Below are 20,777 nucleotides of genomic sequence, written 5' to 3'. Positions count from 1 at the left end.
AGCAGATTTACCCAATGCAATGCATCTTTTGATTTCTTGACTGCTACTTCCATGGCTGTTGATTCTGGATTCAAGTACGATGAAATCCTTGACAACTTCAATCTTTTCTCTGTTTATCATGATGGTGCTCATTGGTCCAGTTGTGAGGATTTTTGTTTTCTTTATGTTGAGGTGCAATCCATACTGAAGGCTGTGGTCCTTGATCTTCATTAGTAAGTGCTTCAAGTCCTCTTCACTTTCAGCAAGCAAGGTTGTGTCATCTGCATAACGCAGGTTGTTAATGAGTCTTCCTCCAGTCCTGATGCCCCGTTCTTCTTCATATAGTCCAGCTTCTCGTATTATTTGCTCAGCACACAGATTGAATAGATATGGTGAAAGAGTACAACCCTGGCGCATACCTTTCCTGACTTTAAACCAATCAGTATCCCCTTGTTCTGTCCGAACAACTGCCTCATGATCTATGTAAAGGTTCCTCATGAGCACAATTAAGGATTCTGGAATTCCCATTCTTCACAACGTTACCCATAATTTCTTATATCTGCACAGTCGAATGCCTTTGCATAGTCAATAAAACACAGGTAAACGTCCTTCTGGTATTCTCTGCTTTCAGCCAGGATCCATCTGACATCAGCAATGATATCTCTGGCTCCATGTCTTCTTCTGAAACCGGCCTGAATTTCTGGCAGTTCCCTGTCGATATATTCCTGCAGCTGTTTTTGAATGATCTTCAGCAAAATTTTGCTTGCATGTGATATTAATTATATTGTTCTATAATTTCCACATTCAGTTGGATCACCTTTCTTGGGAATAAGCATAAATATGGATCTCTTCCAGTCAGTTGGCCAGGAAGCTGTCTTCCTTATTTCTTGTCATAGACGAGTGAGCACCTCCAGCACTGCATCTGTTTGTTTAAACATCTCAGTTGATATTCCATCAGTTCCTGGAGCCTTATTTTTCGCCAATGCCTTCAGAGCAGCTTGGACTTCTTCCTTCGGTACCATCGGTTACTGATCATATGCCACCTCTTGAAATGGTTGAACATCGACTAATTCTTTTTTGTATAATGACTCTGTGTATTCCTTCCATCTTCTTTCGATGCTCCTGTGTCATTCAATATTTTCCCCATAGAAACCTTCCCTATTGAAACTTGAGGCTTAAATTTTTTCTTCAGTTCTTTCAGCTTGAGAAATACCAAGCGTGTTCTTCCCTTTTGGTTTTCCATCTCCATCTCTTTGCACATGCAATTATAATGTTTTACTTTGTCTTCTCGAGCCGCCTTTTGAAATCTTCTGTTCAGTTCTTTTACTTCATCAATTCTTCCTTTTCCTTTAGCTGCTCGACATTCGAGAGCAAGTTTCAGAGTCTCCTCTGACATCCACATTGGCCTTTTCTTTCTTTCCTGTCTTTTCAATGACCTCTTGCTTTCTTCATGTATGATATCCTTGATGTCATTCCACAACTCGTCTGGTCTTCGGTCACTAATGTTCAATGCGTCAAATCCTATTCCTGAGATGGTCTCTAAATTCAGGTGGGATATACTCTAGGTCATATTTTGGCTCTCATGGACTTGCTCTGATTTTCTTCAGTTTCAGCTTGAACTTGCATATGAGCAATTGATAGTCTGTCCCACAGTCGGCCCCTGGCTTTGTTCTGACTGATGATATTGAGCTTTTCCATTGTCTCTTTCCACAGATGTAGTCAATTTGATTTCTGTGTGTTCCATCTGGCAAGGACCATGTGTGTAGTTGCCATTTATGTGGATGAAAGAAGGTATTTGCAATGAAGAAGTCATTGGTCTTGCAAATTTCTATCATTCAATCTCCAGCATTGTTTCTATCACCAAGGCCATAGTTTCCAACTACTGATCCTTCCTTTTTTCCAACTTTCAGGTTAAAATAACCAGTAATTATCAATGCATCTTGATTGCATGTTCGACCAATTTCAGGCTGCAGCAGCTGATTAAAATCTTCTATTTCTTCATCTTGGCACTAGTGGTTCGTGTGTAAATTTGAATAATATTCGTATTAACTGCTCTTCCTTGTAGGCATATAGATATTATCCTATCACCGACAGCATTGTACTTCAGGATAGATCTTGAAATTTTTTTTTTTTTTTTTTTTGATGATGAATGCAGCACCATTTCTCTTCAAGTTGTCATTCCCAGCATGGTCGAGTATATGATTGTCCAATTCAAAATGGCCAATATCAGTCCATTTCAGTTCACTAACACCTAGGATATCAATGTTTATGTGTTCCATTTAACTTTTGACAATTTCTAATTTTCCTAGATTCATACTGCGTACATTCCAGGTTCCAATTATTATTGGATGTTTGCAGCTGTTTCTTCTCATTTTCAGTCATGCCACATCAGCAAATGAGGCTCCCGAAAGCTTTACTCCACCCACGTCATTAAGGTCGACTCTACTTTGAGGAGGCAGCTCTTCCCCAGTCATCTGTTGAGTGCCTTCCAGCCTGGGGGGCTCATCTTCCAGCATTGTATCAGACATGGTTCCACTGCTATTCATATGGTTTTCACTGGCTAATATTTTTCAGAAGTAGACTGCCGGGTCCTTCTCCCTAGTCTGTCTTAGTCTGGAAGCTCAGCTGAAACCTGTCCTCCATGGGTGACCCTGCTGGTATCTGAATACCGGTGGCATAGTTTCCAGCATCACAGCAACATGCAAGCCCCCACAGTACGACAAACTGACAGACACCTGGGGGCTGCTACGCTTAAAGGGAGCCAATCCCAGAGGAAGGGAGGAACCTTACGACCGTCAAGAAGAAGAGCCAGGAGTGGAGCATGTCCTTTGGACCCAGGGTCCCTGTGCCGAAAACCACCTAGACCCAGGAGACAGATCTTTAACACCAGAAATGGTGAGAAATGACAGTGGCACGGGACCAGCAGGCTAGACTTGCCGACCCACAGAGAGGGAGAGCTGGATACCTTCAGACACGAGGCTTCCTGGTAAAATGGGGTTCTTCTGGACACCTATCTGTGGAGCTACAGAGCTTTGAACAATTGTCCAAGCAGGGAAAAGGCTAGGCCCAATTTGTGGCAGAGGCCAAGCCCAAGATTGGGCAGAGGCCAGGCTGACAGTGCAGGGCTCAGGCCAAGAGGAAGGCCCAGTGGCAGCAGCTAAGAAGTTATCCTGATGAAAGAACTGTATCCTGAGTTGTTCCTGTTACCTCCAAGTTGATCCTGAATTGGAACCTCTTACTTTCCTAATAAACCCCACAATCATGGGCATGATCTGTGAGTTCTGTGTGGCCATTACAAAGAATTATCTAACCTAGAAGTAGAAAGTGCTGTGAGAGGGACGGCTAATGTCAGAATTGGTGAAAAGCTTGGAGAGTGGAGGTATGTTTGACCTCCACCTCATAGGAATTGGCCTTGGTGATTCTCCTCTCCGCTCCTGAGGTTAGAGGACCTCTGACACCATGCCATTTTTGCACTTATGCAATGTTAATTTTCCTGGTTTTGATTGTTGTGCTCTGATTCTGAAAGATAATGTCCTTGTTCTTAGGGAACATACAATAAAATATTTAGGCATAAAAGGAGAATATTTCTGACTTATACTCAAATCATTATCTACAACCAAATCTGGCAAAAATGATACTTTTGGAGAATGTGGGTAAGAATTATATGAGATTTCCTTGTACTAACTCATAACTTTACACTACATTTAAAATTATTTCAGAATAAAAGCTAAAAGAAAAATTCTTCTGACGTTAATACTATATCATAGTTTTAGTGCCTAAAGGCTTTTAAAAAAAATTTATTGTGCTTTAGGTGCAAGCTTGTGGCTCGAGTTAATTTCTCATTCAAAAATGTATACACGTATTGTTTGGTACAATTGGTTTCAATCCCCACAATGTGACAGCACGACGCCCCTTTCCACCCTGGGTTTCTAGTGTCCTTTTATCCAGTTCCTGTCCCGTCCTGCCTTCTGGTCTTACTTAAGGACAAGAGTTGCCCGTTTGGCCTCGTATGTTTGATTGAACTCAGAAGCATGTTCCTCACAAGTGTTATTGTTTGTTTTATAGGCCTGTCTAATCTTTGTCTGAAGAGTGGGCTTTGGGGCCTAAATGCTTTAAGAGCCAAACATCAATGGTCCTTTCTCCAAAAATGTTTTGATCCCTTCTGGAAATCATTTGTTTCAAGTCTCCAGGTATTAGAATATCCTTAATATTATTCCCTGCTATTTAGAGGCTTTCCAAAAAATATCTTTCCAGTTCACAGAAAGTCTCCAAATCTGAGATTCTGGGGTTTGTGAACAAATCAGTGTATCTTATACCACAAACACTGGCCAGCAATGTAAGAGGAGTAAGGTAAACAGGGAGAAAACATTTTTATTTTTCTTCCACTTGAAATATCTCCTGGTTCCTGTTGCTCTTCCCATGTCCTTGGGTATAGGGGAAAGATGGCTTCCTTGGGCTGTGTCTTAGGTATCTAGCGGTGCTCTAACAGAAAGAACACAAGAGGGTGGCTTGAACAAACAGACAATTATTTTCTCACAGGTTAGGATGCTAGAAGTCCAATTCAGGGTGCTGGCTCTAGGGGAAGGCGTTCTCTCTCTGTCAGTTCTGGGGGAAGGTCTTTGTATCTTCAGTTTCTATTCCTTGGCTCACTGGGGATCTCCACGTGACATAGCATCTCTCTTCCCCCCATTTCTGCCCTGCTCACTTGTTCAATCTCTTTTATATCTCAAAAGACATTGACTCAAGAGACACCCTATGTCTCCTGCTGCATTAATGTAACAAAGACAACCCATTCCCAAATGGGATTACAACCACAGGTATAGAGGTTAAAATTTAAAACACATATTTTGGGGGGACAGAATTCAACCTATAACAACAGATCGTGAGAGAGAAATGATGATGTGGGAATATCGTTCTTCGTCACCTCCCTCAACCCTTCAGCTTCTTCTCTGGCTGTGCGCTCTCTCCCTCTCCAACCCTTCACCATGAATATTTTCCTTCTCTGAGCTTCAGCTAGAGCGCAGACTCACCTAGAGTTGGCTTATCAGTGGGAAGTGAGCCATTACTCCCTGGAGGGTAGAAGAGAGAGAGGTCAGAGCCTGGGGCTGTGGCAGAAGGTCCAGAGGATTAAAGGAGGTTGGAGTGAGGAGGACTTCCCAGTGAGGGCTGAGATGTGAGTGATCAGAGGGTCACTGAGAATATTTCCAGAGTCTCCATTTAGGAGAGAAGGGAGGGGCCTGAGTAGAAGGGTGGAAAGTATGGGCAGGGTTTGAATGAGATTCACCCCCCACTCATTCATGGTCGTCTGACATCACCTCACCCCAAGTCACACTGAGGGGCCCCCTCAGACCCAGGTACTCCACCAGGCAGGTATATCTCAGCTGCTCTCCCAGGAGGACCCCCACAGCTGCCCAGCCCTTGCGGGTCTCATTCCCCCCAGATCGGATTCCCCCGAGTCCTGAGTCCAGGATCAGCTCCTTCCAGTCTCGCAGCCAGGTCAGTGTGATGTTGGCAGGTGAGAAACCGAATGCTCTATGTCACAGGGTGTGATTGCCCTCAGGGTCCTTCTGCTGGGTCACCACGACCCTGGGGTCCACTAGATCCAAGAAACAGTACAGAGACAGGGTGGGGGCAGGACTCCACCTCAGCTTCTTCCCTCCGAGCCTCCTCCACTCACCAGCCCCTTCCTCATCTTTCGATCCTACAGTTTTTAAGAAACCCCAGGTGGTAATGTGGTCAAGGAACACAGAAATCCAGGTCCCCACAACCTGCAGGAAGTCATCCAAAATCAAACCAACCAAACCTACTGCTGTGGAGTCAAATGCAACTCATAATGACCCCATAGGGCTTCCAAGGCTGTAAATCTTTATGAAGCAGACCGCCACACCTTTCTCCTGCGGAGCCGCTGGTGGCTTTGAATCGCCCACCTTTCAGTTAGCAGTCAACCGCTTTAATCACTGCGCTACCAGGGCTCCTTTGCATTGGTCCACCAGCCTCCATTTCCGCTGCAGTGTCAGTGCTTGCCCCCGTGGGGAGCCTCAGGCATTCGCAAAGCGTAATCCCTGGGAGCTCTTCCCCCAGTTAACTGCATGGCCCAGCCCCTGACCTTCTTCAAGACATTGCTAAATGTCACCTACCTGATCGCCTTACTTCAAATTACCACCCATTTCCCTATGACTCCCTTCTTCGTTCTGTTTTCCCCCACATAAAAGAAAAAAAATTTTTTTTTCTTTTATGTCATGTAACTCATCACTTATACTGATAGCAGCCCTACAGGACAGAGTAGAACTGCCCAGTAGAGTTTCCAAAGAGCCCTTGGCAGATTCGAACTGCCGACCTCTTGGTTAGCTGTCGTAGCACTTAACCACTACGCCTCCAGGGTTTATTCAGAATCGACTCAAGGGCAGTGGGTTTGGGTTTTTTTTTTTTTTTTTAATATAATGTAATGGAAACCGGGGTGGTGTCATGGTTAAGAGCTACCGCTGCTGACCAAAAGCTTGGCAGTTCGAATCCACGAGGCTTTCCTTGGAAACTCTATGGGGCAGTTCTACTCTGTCCTCTAGGGTCACTATGAGTCAGAATGGACTCCATGGCAACGGGTTTGTTTTGTTTTTTCGTTTTTAACAAGTAATGCTTTCTAATCTATCACATTATCAACTGAAACCGGAGACCTGAACATGTTAAGACATGGATCTGGGACTGGGAGGGTTGGGCGTGGGAGTCTTTCTCACTGTGTGATTCGGAATGATGTTTCTGTGTGTGCTTCGGAATGATGTTTCTGTGTGTGCTTGTGGGTTCCTTACCGACTGGTGCCTGGACCCCAAGGCCCGCAGCCAGTAGGGCCCGCAGCGCTGCACCTCACTCGGTCCAGCTACCCGCACACTGCAGACAGGCGGCGCCCGACCACTAGCTGCCTCCGCCCGGGCTCTCGTGCTCGGGGAGCATCACTCCCCAGGCCCAGGTGGTTGGTCATAAGCTGTGAAGTCGTCCTCGTCGTAGCCATAGCGCCAGAACCTCCCAGTGCTGCGCAGCTCGCAGTCGTGGCTCAGCTGCAGGGTGTGGAGCCCTGGGGCAGCCTCCCCTGGCCCGAAACCCCCAAACCCCTGGATTAGTTGTCAGGGAAGAAATGAGATTTGGGACCAAGCTGCAGGGGCCACAAGTGAAGGGTTGGGGGTGGCAGGGAGAGAGACCTAAGGGGGTCTAGACTGAAGTTCCGGAGGCTTGGATTGCCAGAGGAGATAGAAAGAGGCAGGACGCCTGGGCCCTAAGCACTCAGAGAGTGGAGAGGGTGCAGGGCAGCCCTCGGAGCCCAGGAGGTAGAAAGGAAGAAATGGGAAACTGGGCACAGGCAAAGGGCCCACCCTTGAGATCCAGGGGAATTAGGGCCTGACGCCTGGGCCAGACTCACCGCTGAGCTCATTGTAGCCCATGATGGTCTTCAGACACTAAGCTACTTCCTCTGAGCCACCTTCCAAGAAAGCTGTCTCCTTGGCGGCCAGCAGAGGAAACGGTTCCCTGCCCGCGGGCTGAGGGCCCCTGGGCCTGGCGCTGTAGCTCTTGCTGTCATAGGCAACGAACAGTTGGCCGTCCAGGTAGCCGAGGGCTGTAATCACAGGCTGCTCAGGGGTGGACTCGGACATAGCGGTGACATCGTTTCCCAGGAGTGGGACCCTGGAATACCCAGGGCTGAGTGTCTTAACACCTGTCCTTAGTTCTTTCCCCAAACAAGCAAACAAAAAAAATAAACCAGCTGCCACCGATTCCAAACGCCCTGTGCCTGTCCCCAAACATACCTAGACACAGAACTTGTAACCCTTCCCACTTCTTTCTCCTCCCTGGCTCCTTCCTCTTTCCTTCCCCCAACACCCTCATGTTCCATTTCTTTTCCTTTCACCTCTCTGGGGTCTCCCTCCTTCCTGGACCTCAGGGGTTGGAGACTCACAGAGCTAATTCCTGGGATGAGCAGCCTCCACTCCCAAAAGCAGCAGCAGGAGCAAGGGACACGGTCCAGAAATCCAAGGTCCCATCCCAGGAGGCTGAGGGACTAGGTCTAGGGTACCAAAGTTTTGGGATAGACCAATGCCAGGTCTGAATCTCACCTGTTATGGCCTGGAGGCCTCGGTTTGTGTTGGGGCCAAAGTCCAGAGTCACCCAGTGGTGAAAGGAAATGTCAATATCAATGTGGATTTTGGAAAGCTGAACCGGACCTGAGCCTGACCCGTGACCAAGGCAACCCTTACGTCCAGAACTCTGTGCAGTTTCCTGGGAGGAGAGGGAGACCCTGACGATATCCCAATTGAGGGGTAAAAGAGGAGCTTGGATAGTCTAGCCTCAGCCCTGTGGCCACCCAGGGGCACCGCTGCTCTGCTCTCTCTGATTCTGAGTGAGCAGCACAGGAGGGTTCTTTCTGTACTGTGGTTTGAGTGAGGCAGATGTGGCTGACCACGAAGCTGGACATCCATGGGAAAATGAAGGTGCCTTCCAGACAGGCCTGGACTTCACAGATATCAAGCTAGCCTTTCTTGTTCTGAAAAATAGGAGCAATAGTGGAGCAATAAACTCTGGCTCTAAAATTCTCACTGGAAATATGGTTCACATAGAATCCACCCAGAGTGAGAGAGCTCAAGATCTAACTTAACTCTGACTTGGGCACACCTGACTTTGACATGTGACCAAAAACGTAACTCTGGCATTTACAGAAAGTTTCAGAAGAGTAGCAAGTTTCACAAGAATTATCTACAATTTTATTTCCATTGCAACTACCAACTTGTATCTCTGGCTATGTTTTGAAAATGCAGAAAGACCAATGAAAAGAGACTAATTGAAAGACTCTGGAAATTCTCCAATCCTTTTCATACCAACGACTTGGACCTAGAGAACAAGGATCGAAGGACACTTAGAGAGAGATCTGGAGGAGTAGCCCTCCCTTCAAATCCACCAGGGCACAATGTCTGGGCACTCTTCACACTCTCTGTTTGCTTTCAGCAGGCTCAACTCTGCAAGTGAAACACAGCCCTGCTCTCCCCTGCAGACCTCAGCTCCATGCATCTTCCCTCTGCTCCAAGTCAGAAGAGTTTGATTCCCCTATCCTGGTTTTCACAGATTTCTTTCCTTCTTTTTTTTTTTTTTTTTGTTGTTGTTGTGTGACCAGTAAGAAAATTTACAGGCAAGATCCTCTAAAATGAGATAAAAGATGTTACTTATGAAAGCAGAGGTTTTGTTATGAGGGGACAATGGCAGATATAGACAGAAATATAGAGACAAAGTGCAGACGAACATAGACAGAGGTAGAGAGAGACACACACGGAAAATTCATACCTGTCCATCCATCCATTCACCCATCCATTGATCCACCTACCTGCCCATCTGCCTGTTTACAAGGTAAGCATATCAACATTTTAAATTTATTCCAAGGCAGAAATCACGGGGTTTTCCCTGTCCACTTACACCTGCCCTCTTTTGCTTAGATAATTGATTCCTGAGTGTTGGCCACATTCTGTACCTGGTTCTGAGCACTGAAATCTGAATAGGAATAGACACCTGTGATCCATCAACACCAGGCTCTTCACTGTACCCAATTGTGAGATAACCTCCCAGTGCTTATCTCCCTGATGCTTTTCTCTTTGATCCTTGAGAAAAGGCCCTGGCCCACCTCACTCTTGCCATCTGGGAGACATGATCATCCTGGAACCATAACTATCTTTGAATCAAGCACTAATGTTTTCTTTTTCATAACACAACATTTTATTTCATTTTAGAAAAAGCCATCCTTTGCTTTACCACATATTCCAAAGAGGGAGTTGGACACGTAGCACTGAGTTTCAACAGTCAGCAAAAGCCAGTAATCCCCTACTACTTCCTTGTGGCCTGCACCTTTCTTTGTAGATGTTTAGGCATTGGTGTTTGTTCCTGCCTCTGCCATGTGGGTTCATAGAGAGATCCTTTTCAGAGAAGCTGAGGTAGAGGGTTAAAGGCACACAGCCGTGTAAGTCCCGTCCCCTAGTTGAAGTTAGACTTCAAGAAGCATTAAGTAGCTAGTTAATGGTGAAGACAATCTAAAACCTTTTCATAAAATCTACAGTATCTGCCATTTGGTCCCAGTGTTAATTACTGAGCGTATTAGAACCTTCTCAACTTGTTGCCTGCTGGGAAGGAGACTTCTGAGAGAATGGACTTGGGGCTTCCAAGACTTTCTTTCAGGTAGTTTTCCTGCTCAGCACATACTACCAGTGGGCCAACTTCCTTCATCCTTGTGGCCTTTTTCACCTCTGCCCTAAACCCACTCCCAGAAAAAAATGACACGTAAGGGTTCACTCACAGCCGTGGAGTTCTAGAGTACTGACAGCCTTGCAGCATCTTTACCTTGATTCAACCACTAAGTCAGGGCTGGCCAGGCCAGCTTTTTACCGCCTTCCCCAGCTCATTCCTATGTGAGTTCAAGAGACAAAGCATCGGAACATGTAGCAGGGGCCTGGTGGGGCTCCCTCTGCCACTGCGTCCCTCACCCCCTTCCTGAAAATGGAGGCGATGAGGTGGCTGGGTATGCGCTGAAATGACAAACAGTGACTCTTTTACAAATGTGGAGGTTTATTTCAACCAAATGTGAAAAGAGTGCATTTGATTGAAGCTCCTTGCTCATCAGGATCTGTGTCCATCGAATTCTCAGTGAGACACGTCAAGGCTGCTTTGCAAACACCTGAAGAAATAATATGGCAACTCAGTTCAAGCGAGTCTTGGCCAATACATCATTTACACTCTTCTGCCTCAGTGTCATGGTCTGTGGGACTATCAGATTGCCCCCGTTCTGTGGATCTTTCTGACGTCTCCCTGTGAAAAATCCCTGTCAGCAGTAGGACCTAAAGTGAGGAGGGCTGGGGCTGGGGGCGTAGGCATTACAGGGCTCTGAAGAGGAAATTTCTTCATTTAATGCGTCATTATTTGGGAATTTTTTTTTATTTGGGAAGAGGGTAAAAAGAGTGTAACCTATTCTGCCTCTAAAGAAATGTCAGGTCAAGAAGAGGTGCAGACAGGCCAACTGAGGAGAGTAGGACTTCGGACCACCTGCAGGGACGCGCAATTGTATTTACTACAGAAAAGTGTAGAGACATAATCTGGTCTGAGGTTCATCTATTTCTTACTGGGTAAGCAAGTAACCAGCAACAGTGGTAGTTCCTCCTGGACTGAGAATTTTTCGCACCCTGCTTTGATGGTGCCAAACACTGCGCCTTCTCTGAGGGACAGCCTGGCTGTGGCTCCGAACTTCTGGGGACAGTCAGTGATGTACCCAGCCACATAGGTCATCAGACCATTTGCATGTAAAGTGCCCACCTGCAAGTTAGAACTGTTGAGAAGTCTAGCCAGCCCATCTGCACAAACAGTTCCTAAAGAAGGGGCAGTGGAGCTCTTCTTCTCTGTGAACTAAGGTTAAGGCTCAAAACTGTAGCTTGTACACAAGTATTCATACTTTTCATTCTAAGGTCTTAGCCATTTCCTCTGTGGTCATCGGTGACAAATGCAATTAGCTGCAACACAGGACCCGGGAGCTACCCCACCCCAATCACCCACCACTCTCGCTTTAGGAATATAAATGGGTGAGCCAGTAAGCGGTTTTCTTGAATGAACCGGTTGTTGAAAAGAACTCTTTCTACCACCCCTGAGGAGGCCAGGAAGGGTCTAGTTAGCCTGGAAGGCCACAGCATCATTACTGAGTTGTAGATATTCCTAAAGTCACATGGGTCTTTGTAAGCCTCCTCACACCGGGGAGGGCAGAATCCTGGTGCCAAGAGGCCAGATGTCACCAGGGTTCCTTTCAGCAGCTGTGGGGACACCTACTGCACCTGTTGCCTGTGTACAGTCTGGGGAAGAGAAAAGACCCAAAGGGGGTAGGAATGTCAGCTGTTCAGAGAGTAGGTTGTAGTTGCCTTGGAGACAGAGATGAGTGGCTCTCCAGGTGCCATGAACCTCTTGTAATGATGAAGCCTCCAGGCTTAATAATAACAACCTTCCAAGACCTGGAAAGAGGCTAGCTGGCCTGCTCTCCCTGTGGTATGAGTAATTTCCACCAGAGACAGTATATGGCAGTTCCATCTGACTCTTCCTGCCAACTTAGGCTACAGCAGTGCTTGTGGGGCCTCTGGCAGAGGGCCAGGCCTTTCAGGTACTGGTCAAGCACTAATTTTTCAATATTTGCCCTGTGACAACTTGCTAAATATCCTCTCAATGACTTTCTCACTTGGAAGTTGTTTCAAGAAGATACTGCTATACAATCTCAAGTACAAAGTTTAAGAGAACTCTACAAACAAGGATTTCTCCAGAAGTTCTCATTTTTATCTTCTCATCTGTGCTTTGTTGGTTGCAGAGTGGTTCCATTCCCCTTGACTTTACTGCAAGTAGAAACACTTGCTCAGTGAACTGATCTATTGGCAAACACAGGGTCTCAAACACTCCCCTCAGGACTCACATCAAAAAGATACATAGCTCTACTCCCTCCATCCCAGAGATGTCCATAGACTGTTTGACTCCTTATAGACTTTACTTCTGCCCTACTGGGAGAGGAAGATTCTCCTAAAAACACTTCAAATCCTTTTGGGTAGCCAATCCCGCTGTGCCCACCACAGGCAACTAGACAATCGGACTTTTTAATCCCGTTCAGAATCTGAAAATGAGCTGGGTTTTCAGTGTATACCCTTCCAGAGAGGAAATTGCAGAGGAAACTTGTCCAAATCCAAATATAGAAAACAGAGGAAGCAAAGCCAAACGTGAGGTCCTTCAAGAAACACTAAGAGACCTTTCCGATCCCAGATTTCATGTGAAAGCTGTGTGATGGGGCTGGGAGGATCTGTCACCATCTCTAGTTACACAGCAGCATAAGAGGTCTTTTTAGGACCTTTGGGAGGCAGTCAGCACACAGTGTCTGGGGACACCTAAGCAAATCCTCAAGGACTTGTCCACCCAGAACCCTCCTTAAGCCGTTTCCCCCTAAAGAAGCCCTGAAGTCTGGAAAATCAGATAAGAAGAAAGATACTCCATGTCTCTGAAAAGGAAAATAAAAAACAACCACCCACCACCCAGTACAGAAGCCATTAGACTAAAATTGCTGCACACGAAGACTGGCCTAATGCAGAAGTGGGAATCTGTCTCAAAAAGGCTTGGAACAAAAGTGAGAGAGCGTGGTCATCAATGTCCACTTATTGTTAAGTGAAACTTCCACTATTTGAATAATATCCCAATGAATAAAAACACATTTGCACCTTTCTCTACCATAATAGGTCTATTACAATAAATCTTCTTCTGTGGGATAACCAGGGTAATTGGTATGAGTAGACCACTTTTTAGAGAAGTTCTCAGAATACCTCATGAGCATTCTCCAGGAGGCTATACCATGGGGATGGACCTTGTATCCTGCCATTGTGTAATATCCATCATGCTGAAGTTTGGGCCTGGCTAAGAGCCTTGCTGGCACAGTGGTTAAGAGCTTGGCTTCTAAGCAAAAGGTCAGCAGTTCAAACCTACCAGCAGTTCCTTGGAAACCCTAAGGGAAGTTCTACTCTGACCTATATTCTCACTATGAGTCAGAATCAACTCTGTGGCAATGGGTTTCTTTATTTGGTTTATGGATGGCAAAGGGGAAAGGTGAGAATGCAAACGCAAGATCAAACCTCCCTGATGGACCTGCTCCCATTTGTTGCTCTACTGCTCTTGGTCTGTCTGTTCTAGGGAAAATTTCTTGAAGGCAACGACCCAGCTGTCATATTCTTCCCCTGGTTTTTTCTCTATTCTACCTAATCCAAAGGGAGGCCCATGAAGTGGGTAGGGACCTCACAAGTACAAATTAACAGGAGTGGCATTTTTTTTTCATTTGACCTCAGGAGTCCCTTTACAATGGGGGGAATAGAAATGTCCAGTGTTACAATTCAGAGATGCTGCCCTGAAAACAAGCCAAAAGAAATTTTAGAAAGGATATGCTTCCTCTTGGCTTCTCAGCTTTGAACTTTCTTTTCTTAAGTGTCTAAGAAGTGCTGAAGGTCCCAAGGTGGTACAAGCAGTTTGCACTCAACTGCTAACCTAAAGGTTGGTTCTTCGGATCCACCCAGAGGTGCCTAGGAAGAAAGCCCTGGCGATCTGCTTCCATAAAAGATCACAGCCAAGAAAACCCTAGGGAGCAGTCTTACTATGTAACACATGGAGTCACCTTGTGTCAGGATTGACATGTAAAACTGGCATGTCTGACTTCCTCTAACTTCTCAAAGGGGAAGGAGAGTCAAGATCAACAGCCCAAGTCTGGTTCCTCTGTGGAGAAGGTTAGACATGCCTCCTTTCTCTGCCATCTTTACAAATTCTGACCCCACCAATCCCTTCCACGGCAGTCTTTGCTTCTCTGCTGTGTCCAGTAATTCATTGCAATGGCCACAAAGAACTCACAGATAGTTGGGGGGCCAAGATGGCTGACTAGGTAGAAGCTACCTCGGATCCCTCTTGCAACAAAGACCCGGAAAAACAAGTGAATCGATCACATACATGACAATCTACGAACCCTGACCATCAAACACAGATCTAAAGAGTTGACCTGAGTAACAGAGACGGAGAACGAACAACCACGGGGAAGCAGTGTCTGTTTTCGGAGCTTGCAGCCAGCGTCCCAGTCAGGAAACCTTGGCGCCGGGCTTTGGACTGGGCACAGGGGAGCCGAGGACAGCATCCTGTGATGGCACAAAGAAGGGGCCCAGCCCTAGCCCCCTGAACTGACCTCGGGGGAAGCCCAGCTAGTGCATGCAGGCAGCACAGCGACGCAGCTGACAGGAGGAGAAGTCACCGGGAGGCAGCACCAGTTTTAGAGTCTGGAGTGCGGCGTCCCACCCAGGGAACCTTGGCACTGGGCTTTGGAGTGGGAGCAGAGGAACTAACCACAGCTTCTGAGACAGCCCAAGCACGGGACGCAGCCTGACCCTCAGGGGCAATCTCTACCCAGCCAGTGTACACAGTGGACATGCCTCTCGGGAATCTCAGATAAAACAGTCATCCCAAGCAAGATAAGTAACTTTGTCTATATTTTGGGGTGCTACTCTCTCCTATTTATCTGAACACCCCCCTCCGCCTCCCAGGCAGCTTCTTTAACATTGGAATTTCCTGAGCCAGAGAGAGAACTGGGCTGCAGGTTTTCTTTCTTTCTTTTTTTTTTTTTTTTTTGGTCCTTTCCTAACCCATTCCCCTGGCCTGAGAGAAGCAGCTTCAAAAAACCCAGGGACCAAAAATCCTTCCCTAATTGGACTAAAAACACAGAACCAGCTCCAGCCAAGCATATGAGATCCACAGTCTTGGGCTTTAATCCCTACAGGGAACAAGGTGACTATTATAATGCAAAGGCATTTCTGATAGGGATCTGCCCGTAATTGTTTTAGCAGATTACTGGAAAGACAAGTTACCCAGGTCTCATATCTCTGCGTAGTCAACAGAGCCCTCACTGACCCACAACAGGGAACTGAGGGCTGAAGCTCCCCCAGACCACCTATCCTCCTGCCCTAGGGGTCTAAGGAGGGTGACACCTACCAATCTGTAGAGGTACTTGCATTGGGGGCCTAAGGTACAGCTGCAGAGCCCACCCACCAAGGTGCTTTAGGAATAGGGACACACCTACATCTCTGGCACTTGGGGGAAGCCTGTCAGCATCCTGCCTCCCCTGGAGTGTGAAACCCTGCTGCAACTAGAATCTGGTACATACAAATATCACCACTACTTCTCTAGGTGGATAGGTGACAGTCTGCACCACACACTTGGTGACACAAAATCAGATTATACTCAAGAACAGTGAATGGACTCAGGCTTATATATCTGGTAACAGCCCAAACCAGCTGGTAATAGGTCGTAAGTGAGTCAAGGGCTGCAACAGTCAAGACAGCACAATCTAGTAGCCCATCTACGTATATTGAAAGAAAACAAAACAAGATAAGACTCAGTGAGCAAATATAGAATAAATCACTACAATATCTTAGAGATGGCTCGAAGACAACAGTCAATATCAAAACACATAAAGAAGCAGACCGTGCTTGCTTCTACAACTCCCCAAACTAAAAAATCAAAATCTTTCCCAAATGAAGATACAATCCTGGAATTGCCAGATACAGAATATAAAAAAACTAATTTATGGAATGCTTCAAGACATCATGAATGACCTCAGGAATGAAACAAGGCAATCTACAGAAAAAGCCAAGGAACACACTGATAAAGCAGTTGAAGAAATCAAAGAGATTATTCAAGAACATAGTGTAAAAAATAATAAGTTGCAAGAATCCGTAAAGAGACAGCATTCAGAAATCCAAAAGATTAACAATAAAATTACAGAATTAGACAACGCAATACAAAGTCACAGGAGCAGACTCGAGCAATTAGAATGCAGAGTGGGAGATCTGGAGGACCAGGGAATTAACACCAATATAGCTGAAAAAAAATCAGATAAAAGAGTTTAAAAAAAGAAGAAACCCTAAGAATCATGTGGGACTCTATCAAGAAGAATAACTTGTGTGTGACTGGAGTCCCAGAACAGTGAGGGATAACAGAAAACACAGAGAGAATAGTTGAAGATCTGTTGGCAGAAAACTTCCCTGACATCATGAAAGACGAAAGGATATCTGTTCAAGATGCTCATCGAACCCCATTTAAGATTGGTCCAAAAAGAAAATCACCAAGACATATTATCAACAAACTTGCCAAAACCAAAGATAAAGACAAAATTTTAAAAGCAGCCAGGGATAAAAGAAAGGTCGACTACAAAGGAGAAGCAATAACAATAAGTTCAGCCCCCAAGAAGATAAAATACTTACGAATAAATCTTACCAAGGTTGTAAAAGACCTATACAAAGAAAACTACAAAGCTCTACTACAAGAAATTAAAAAGGACATAGTTAAGTGGAAAAACATACCTTGCTCATGGATAGGAAGACTTAACATAGTAAAAATGCCTATGCTACCAAAGCCATGTATACATACAATGCACTTCCAATCCAAATTCCAATGTCATTTTTTAAGGTGATAGAGAAACAAATCACCAACTTCATACGGAAGGGAAAGAAGCCTCGGATAAGTAAAGCATTACTGAAAAAGAAGAAGAAAGTGGGAGGCCTCACTCTACCTGATTTCAGAACCTATTATACAGCCACAGTAGTCAAAACAGCCTGGTACGGGTAGAACAACAGACACATAGACCAGCGCAACAGAATTGAGAACCCAGATATAAATCCATCCACATATGAGCAGCTGATATTTGACAAAGGACCAGTGTCAGTTAATTGGGGGAAAGATAGTCTTTTTAACAAATGGTGCTGGCATAACTGGATATCCATTTGCAAAAAAATGAAACAGGAACCATACCTCACACCATGCACAAAAACTAACTCCAAGTGGATCAAAGACCTAAACATAAAGACTAAAACGATAAAGATCATGGAAGAAAAAATAGGGACAACGTTAGGAGCCCTAATACAAGGCAGAAACAGAATACAAAACATTACCAAAAATGACGAAGAGAAACCAGATAACTGGGAGCTCCTAAAAATCAAACACCTATGCTCATCTAAAGACTTCATCAAAAGAGTAAAAAGACCACCTACAGATTGGGAAAGAATTTTCAGCTATGACATCTCCGACCAGCGACTGATCTCTAAAATCTATATGATTCTGTCAAAACTGAACCACAAAAAGACAAACAACCCAATCAAGAAGTGGGCAAAGGATATGAACACACACTTCACTAAAGAAGATATTCAGGCAGCTAACAGATATATGAGAAAATGTTCTCGATCATTAGCCATTAGAGAAATGCAAATTAAAACTGTGATGAGATTCCATCTCACTCCAATAAGGCTGGCATTAATCCAAAAAACACAAAATAATAAATGTTGGAGAGGCTGCGGAGAGATTGGAACTCTTATACACTGCTGGTGGGAATGTAAAATGGTACAACCACTTTGGAAATCTATCTGGCGTTATCTTAAACAGTTAGAAATAGAACTACCATACAACCCAGAAATCCCACTCCTCGGAATATACCCTAGAGAAATAAGAGCCTTCACGAGAACAGATATATGCACACCCATGTTTATTGCAGCTCTGTTTAAAATAGCAAAAAGCTGGAAGCAACCAAGGTGTCCATCAACGGATGAATGGTTAAATAAATCGTGGTATATTCACACAATGCAATACTATGCATCGATAAAGAACAGTGATGAATCTGTGAAACATTTCATAACATGGAGGAGCCTGGAAGGCATTATGCTGAGCGAAATTAGTCAGAGGCAAAAGGACAAATATTGTATAAAAAAAAAAATAAGACCACTATTATAAGATCTTGAGAAACAGTATAAACTGAGAAGAACACATACTTTTGTGGTTACGAGGCGGGGAGGGAGGGAGGGTGGGAGAGGGTTTTTTACTGATTAATTAGTAGCTAAGAAATTTTTTTTTTTAAGCTACTTTAGGTGAAGGGAAGGACAATACTCAATACATGGAAGGTCAGCTCAAATGGACTGGACCAAAAGCAAAGAAGTTTCCGGGATAAACTGAATGCTTCAAAGGTCAGCAGAGCAATGGCAGGGGTTTGGGGACCATGGTTTAAGGGGACTTGTAAGTCAATTGGCAAAATAATTCTATTATGAAAACATTCTGCATCCCACTTTGAAATGTGACTTCTGGGGTCTTAAATGGTAACAAGCGGCCAACTAAGATGCATCAATTGGTCTCAACCCACCTGGAGCAAAGGAGAATGAAGAACACCAAGATCACACGATAACTAAGAGCCCAAGAGACAGAAAGGGCCACATGAACTAGAGACCTACATCATCCTGAGACCAGAAGAACTAGTTGGTGCCCGGCCACAATCGATGACTGCCCTGACAGGGAGCACAACAGAGAACCCCTGAGGGAGCAGGAGATCAGTGGGATGCAGACCCCAAATTTTCATAAAAAGACCAGACTTAATGGTCTGACTGAGACTAGAGGAATCCCGGCAGTCATGGTCCCCAAACCTTCTGTTGGCACATCACAGGAACCATTTTCGAAGACAAGTCATCAGACATGAAAGGGACTGGACAGGGGGTAGGAGACAGATGCTGATGAAGAGTGAGCTAATTATATCAGGTGGACACTGGAGGCTGTGTTGGCATCTCCTGTCTGGAGGGGGGATGGGAGGATAGAGAGAGTTGGAAGCTGGCAAAATTGTCACGAAAGGAGAGACTGGAAGGGCTGACTCATTAGGGGGAAAGCAAGTGGGAGTACGGAGTGAGGTGTATATAAACTTATATGTGACAGTCTGACTTGATTTGTAAACGTTCACTTGAAGGTCAATAAAAGTTAATAAAAAAAAAAGAGTGATACTGCAACTGAAAAAAAAAAAAGAATAAGTTCAGACTAGTCAGCAGAAACCATGCAGTCAAGAAGGCAATGGGATGACATATATAGAGCACTGAAGGAGAAAAACTGCCAGTCAAGGATCATATAGCCAGCAAAACTCTCTCTGAAATGTGAAGGCGAAATTAAGACATTTACAGATAAACACAACCTTAGAGAATTTGCAAAAACCAAAACAAAGCTACAAGAAATACTAAAGGAAATTGTTTGGTCAGCAAACCAATAATATCAGATACCAGCACAACACAAGGTCACAGAACAGAGCATCCTGATATCAACTCAAATAGGGAAATGACAGAAGCAAATTAAGATTAATTAAAAAAAAAAAACACGCTTAAAACGGAATCATTGAAGTGAATATGTAAAAGATCACAATAATCAAAAAAGAGGGACTAAATACAGGTGGCATAGAATGGCCATATGGAGAGGGATACAAGGCGATACAGGGCAACACAAGTTAGGTTTTTACTTAGAAAAATAGGGGTAAATATTAAGGTAACCACAAAGAGGTATAACAACTCCATAACTAAAAATAAAAACCAACAAAAACCTAATGACTCAGCAAACATAAAGTCAAATACTATGAAAATGAGGAAAACACAATTTACAAACAAAAACGTCTCAGCACAAAAACGTAAGTGGAAAAATGAAATTGTCAACAACACACACAAAAAGCCATCAAAATGACAGCGCTAAACACATAAAAAAATTTTTTTTATACTTATCTATAATTATACTGAATGTAAATGGACTAAAAGCACCAATAAAGAGACAGAGAGCCTCAGACTGGATAAAGAAACACGATCCGTCTATATGCTGTTTACAAGAGACACACCTTAGACTTAGAGACACAAACAAACTGAAACTCAAAGGATAGAAAAACATATATCAAACAACAATAAGCAAAAAAGATCAGGAGTAGCAATATTAATTTCTGACAAAATAGACTTTAAAGTTAAATCCACCAGAAAGGATAAAGAAGGACACTACATAATGATAAAAGGGACAATTGATCAGGAAGATATAACCATATTAAATATTTATGCACCCAATGACAGGGCTGCAAGATACATAAAACAAACTTTAACAAAACTGAAAAGTGAGATAGACACCTCCACAAATATAGCAGGAGACTTCAACACACTACTTTCGGAGAAGGACAGGACATCCAGTAAGAAGCTCAACAGAGACACGGAAGACCTAATTGCTACAATCAACCAACTTGACCTCATTGACTTATACAGAACACTCCACCCAACAGCTGCAAAGTATACTTTTTTTTCTAGCTCACATGGAACATTCTCTAGAATAGATCACATATTAGGTCATAAAACAAACCTTTGCAGAATCAAAAACATCAAAATATTACAAAGCATCTTCTCAGACCACAAGGCCATAAA

Source organism: Loxodonta africana, chromosome 1 (assembly GCF_030014295.1).
Source record: "Loxodonta africana isolate mLoxAfr1 chromosome 1, mLoxAfr1.hap2, whole genome shotgun sequence".
Taxonomy (NCBI): Eukaryota; Metazoa; Chordata; class Mammalia; order Proboscidea; family Elephantidae; genus Loxodonta; species Loxodonta africana.
Note: the sequence above shows the minus strand (reverse complement) of the source record.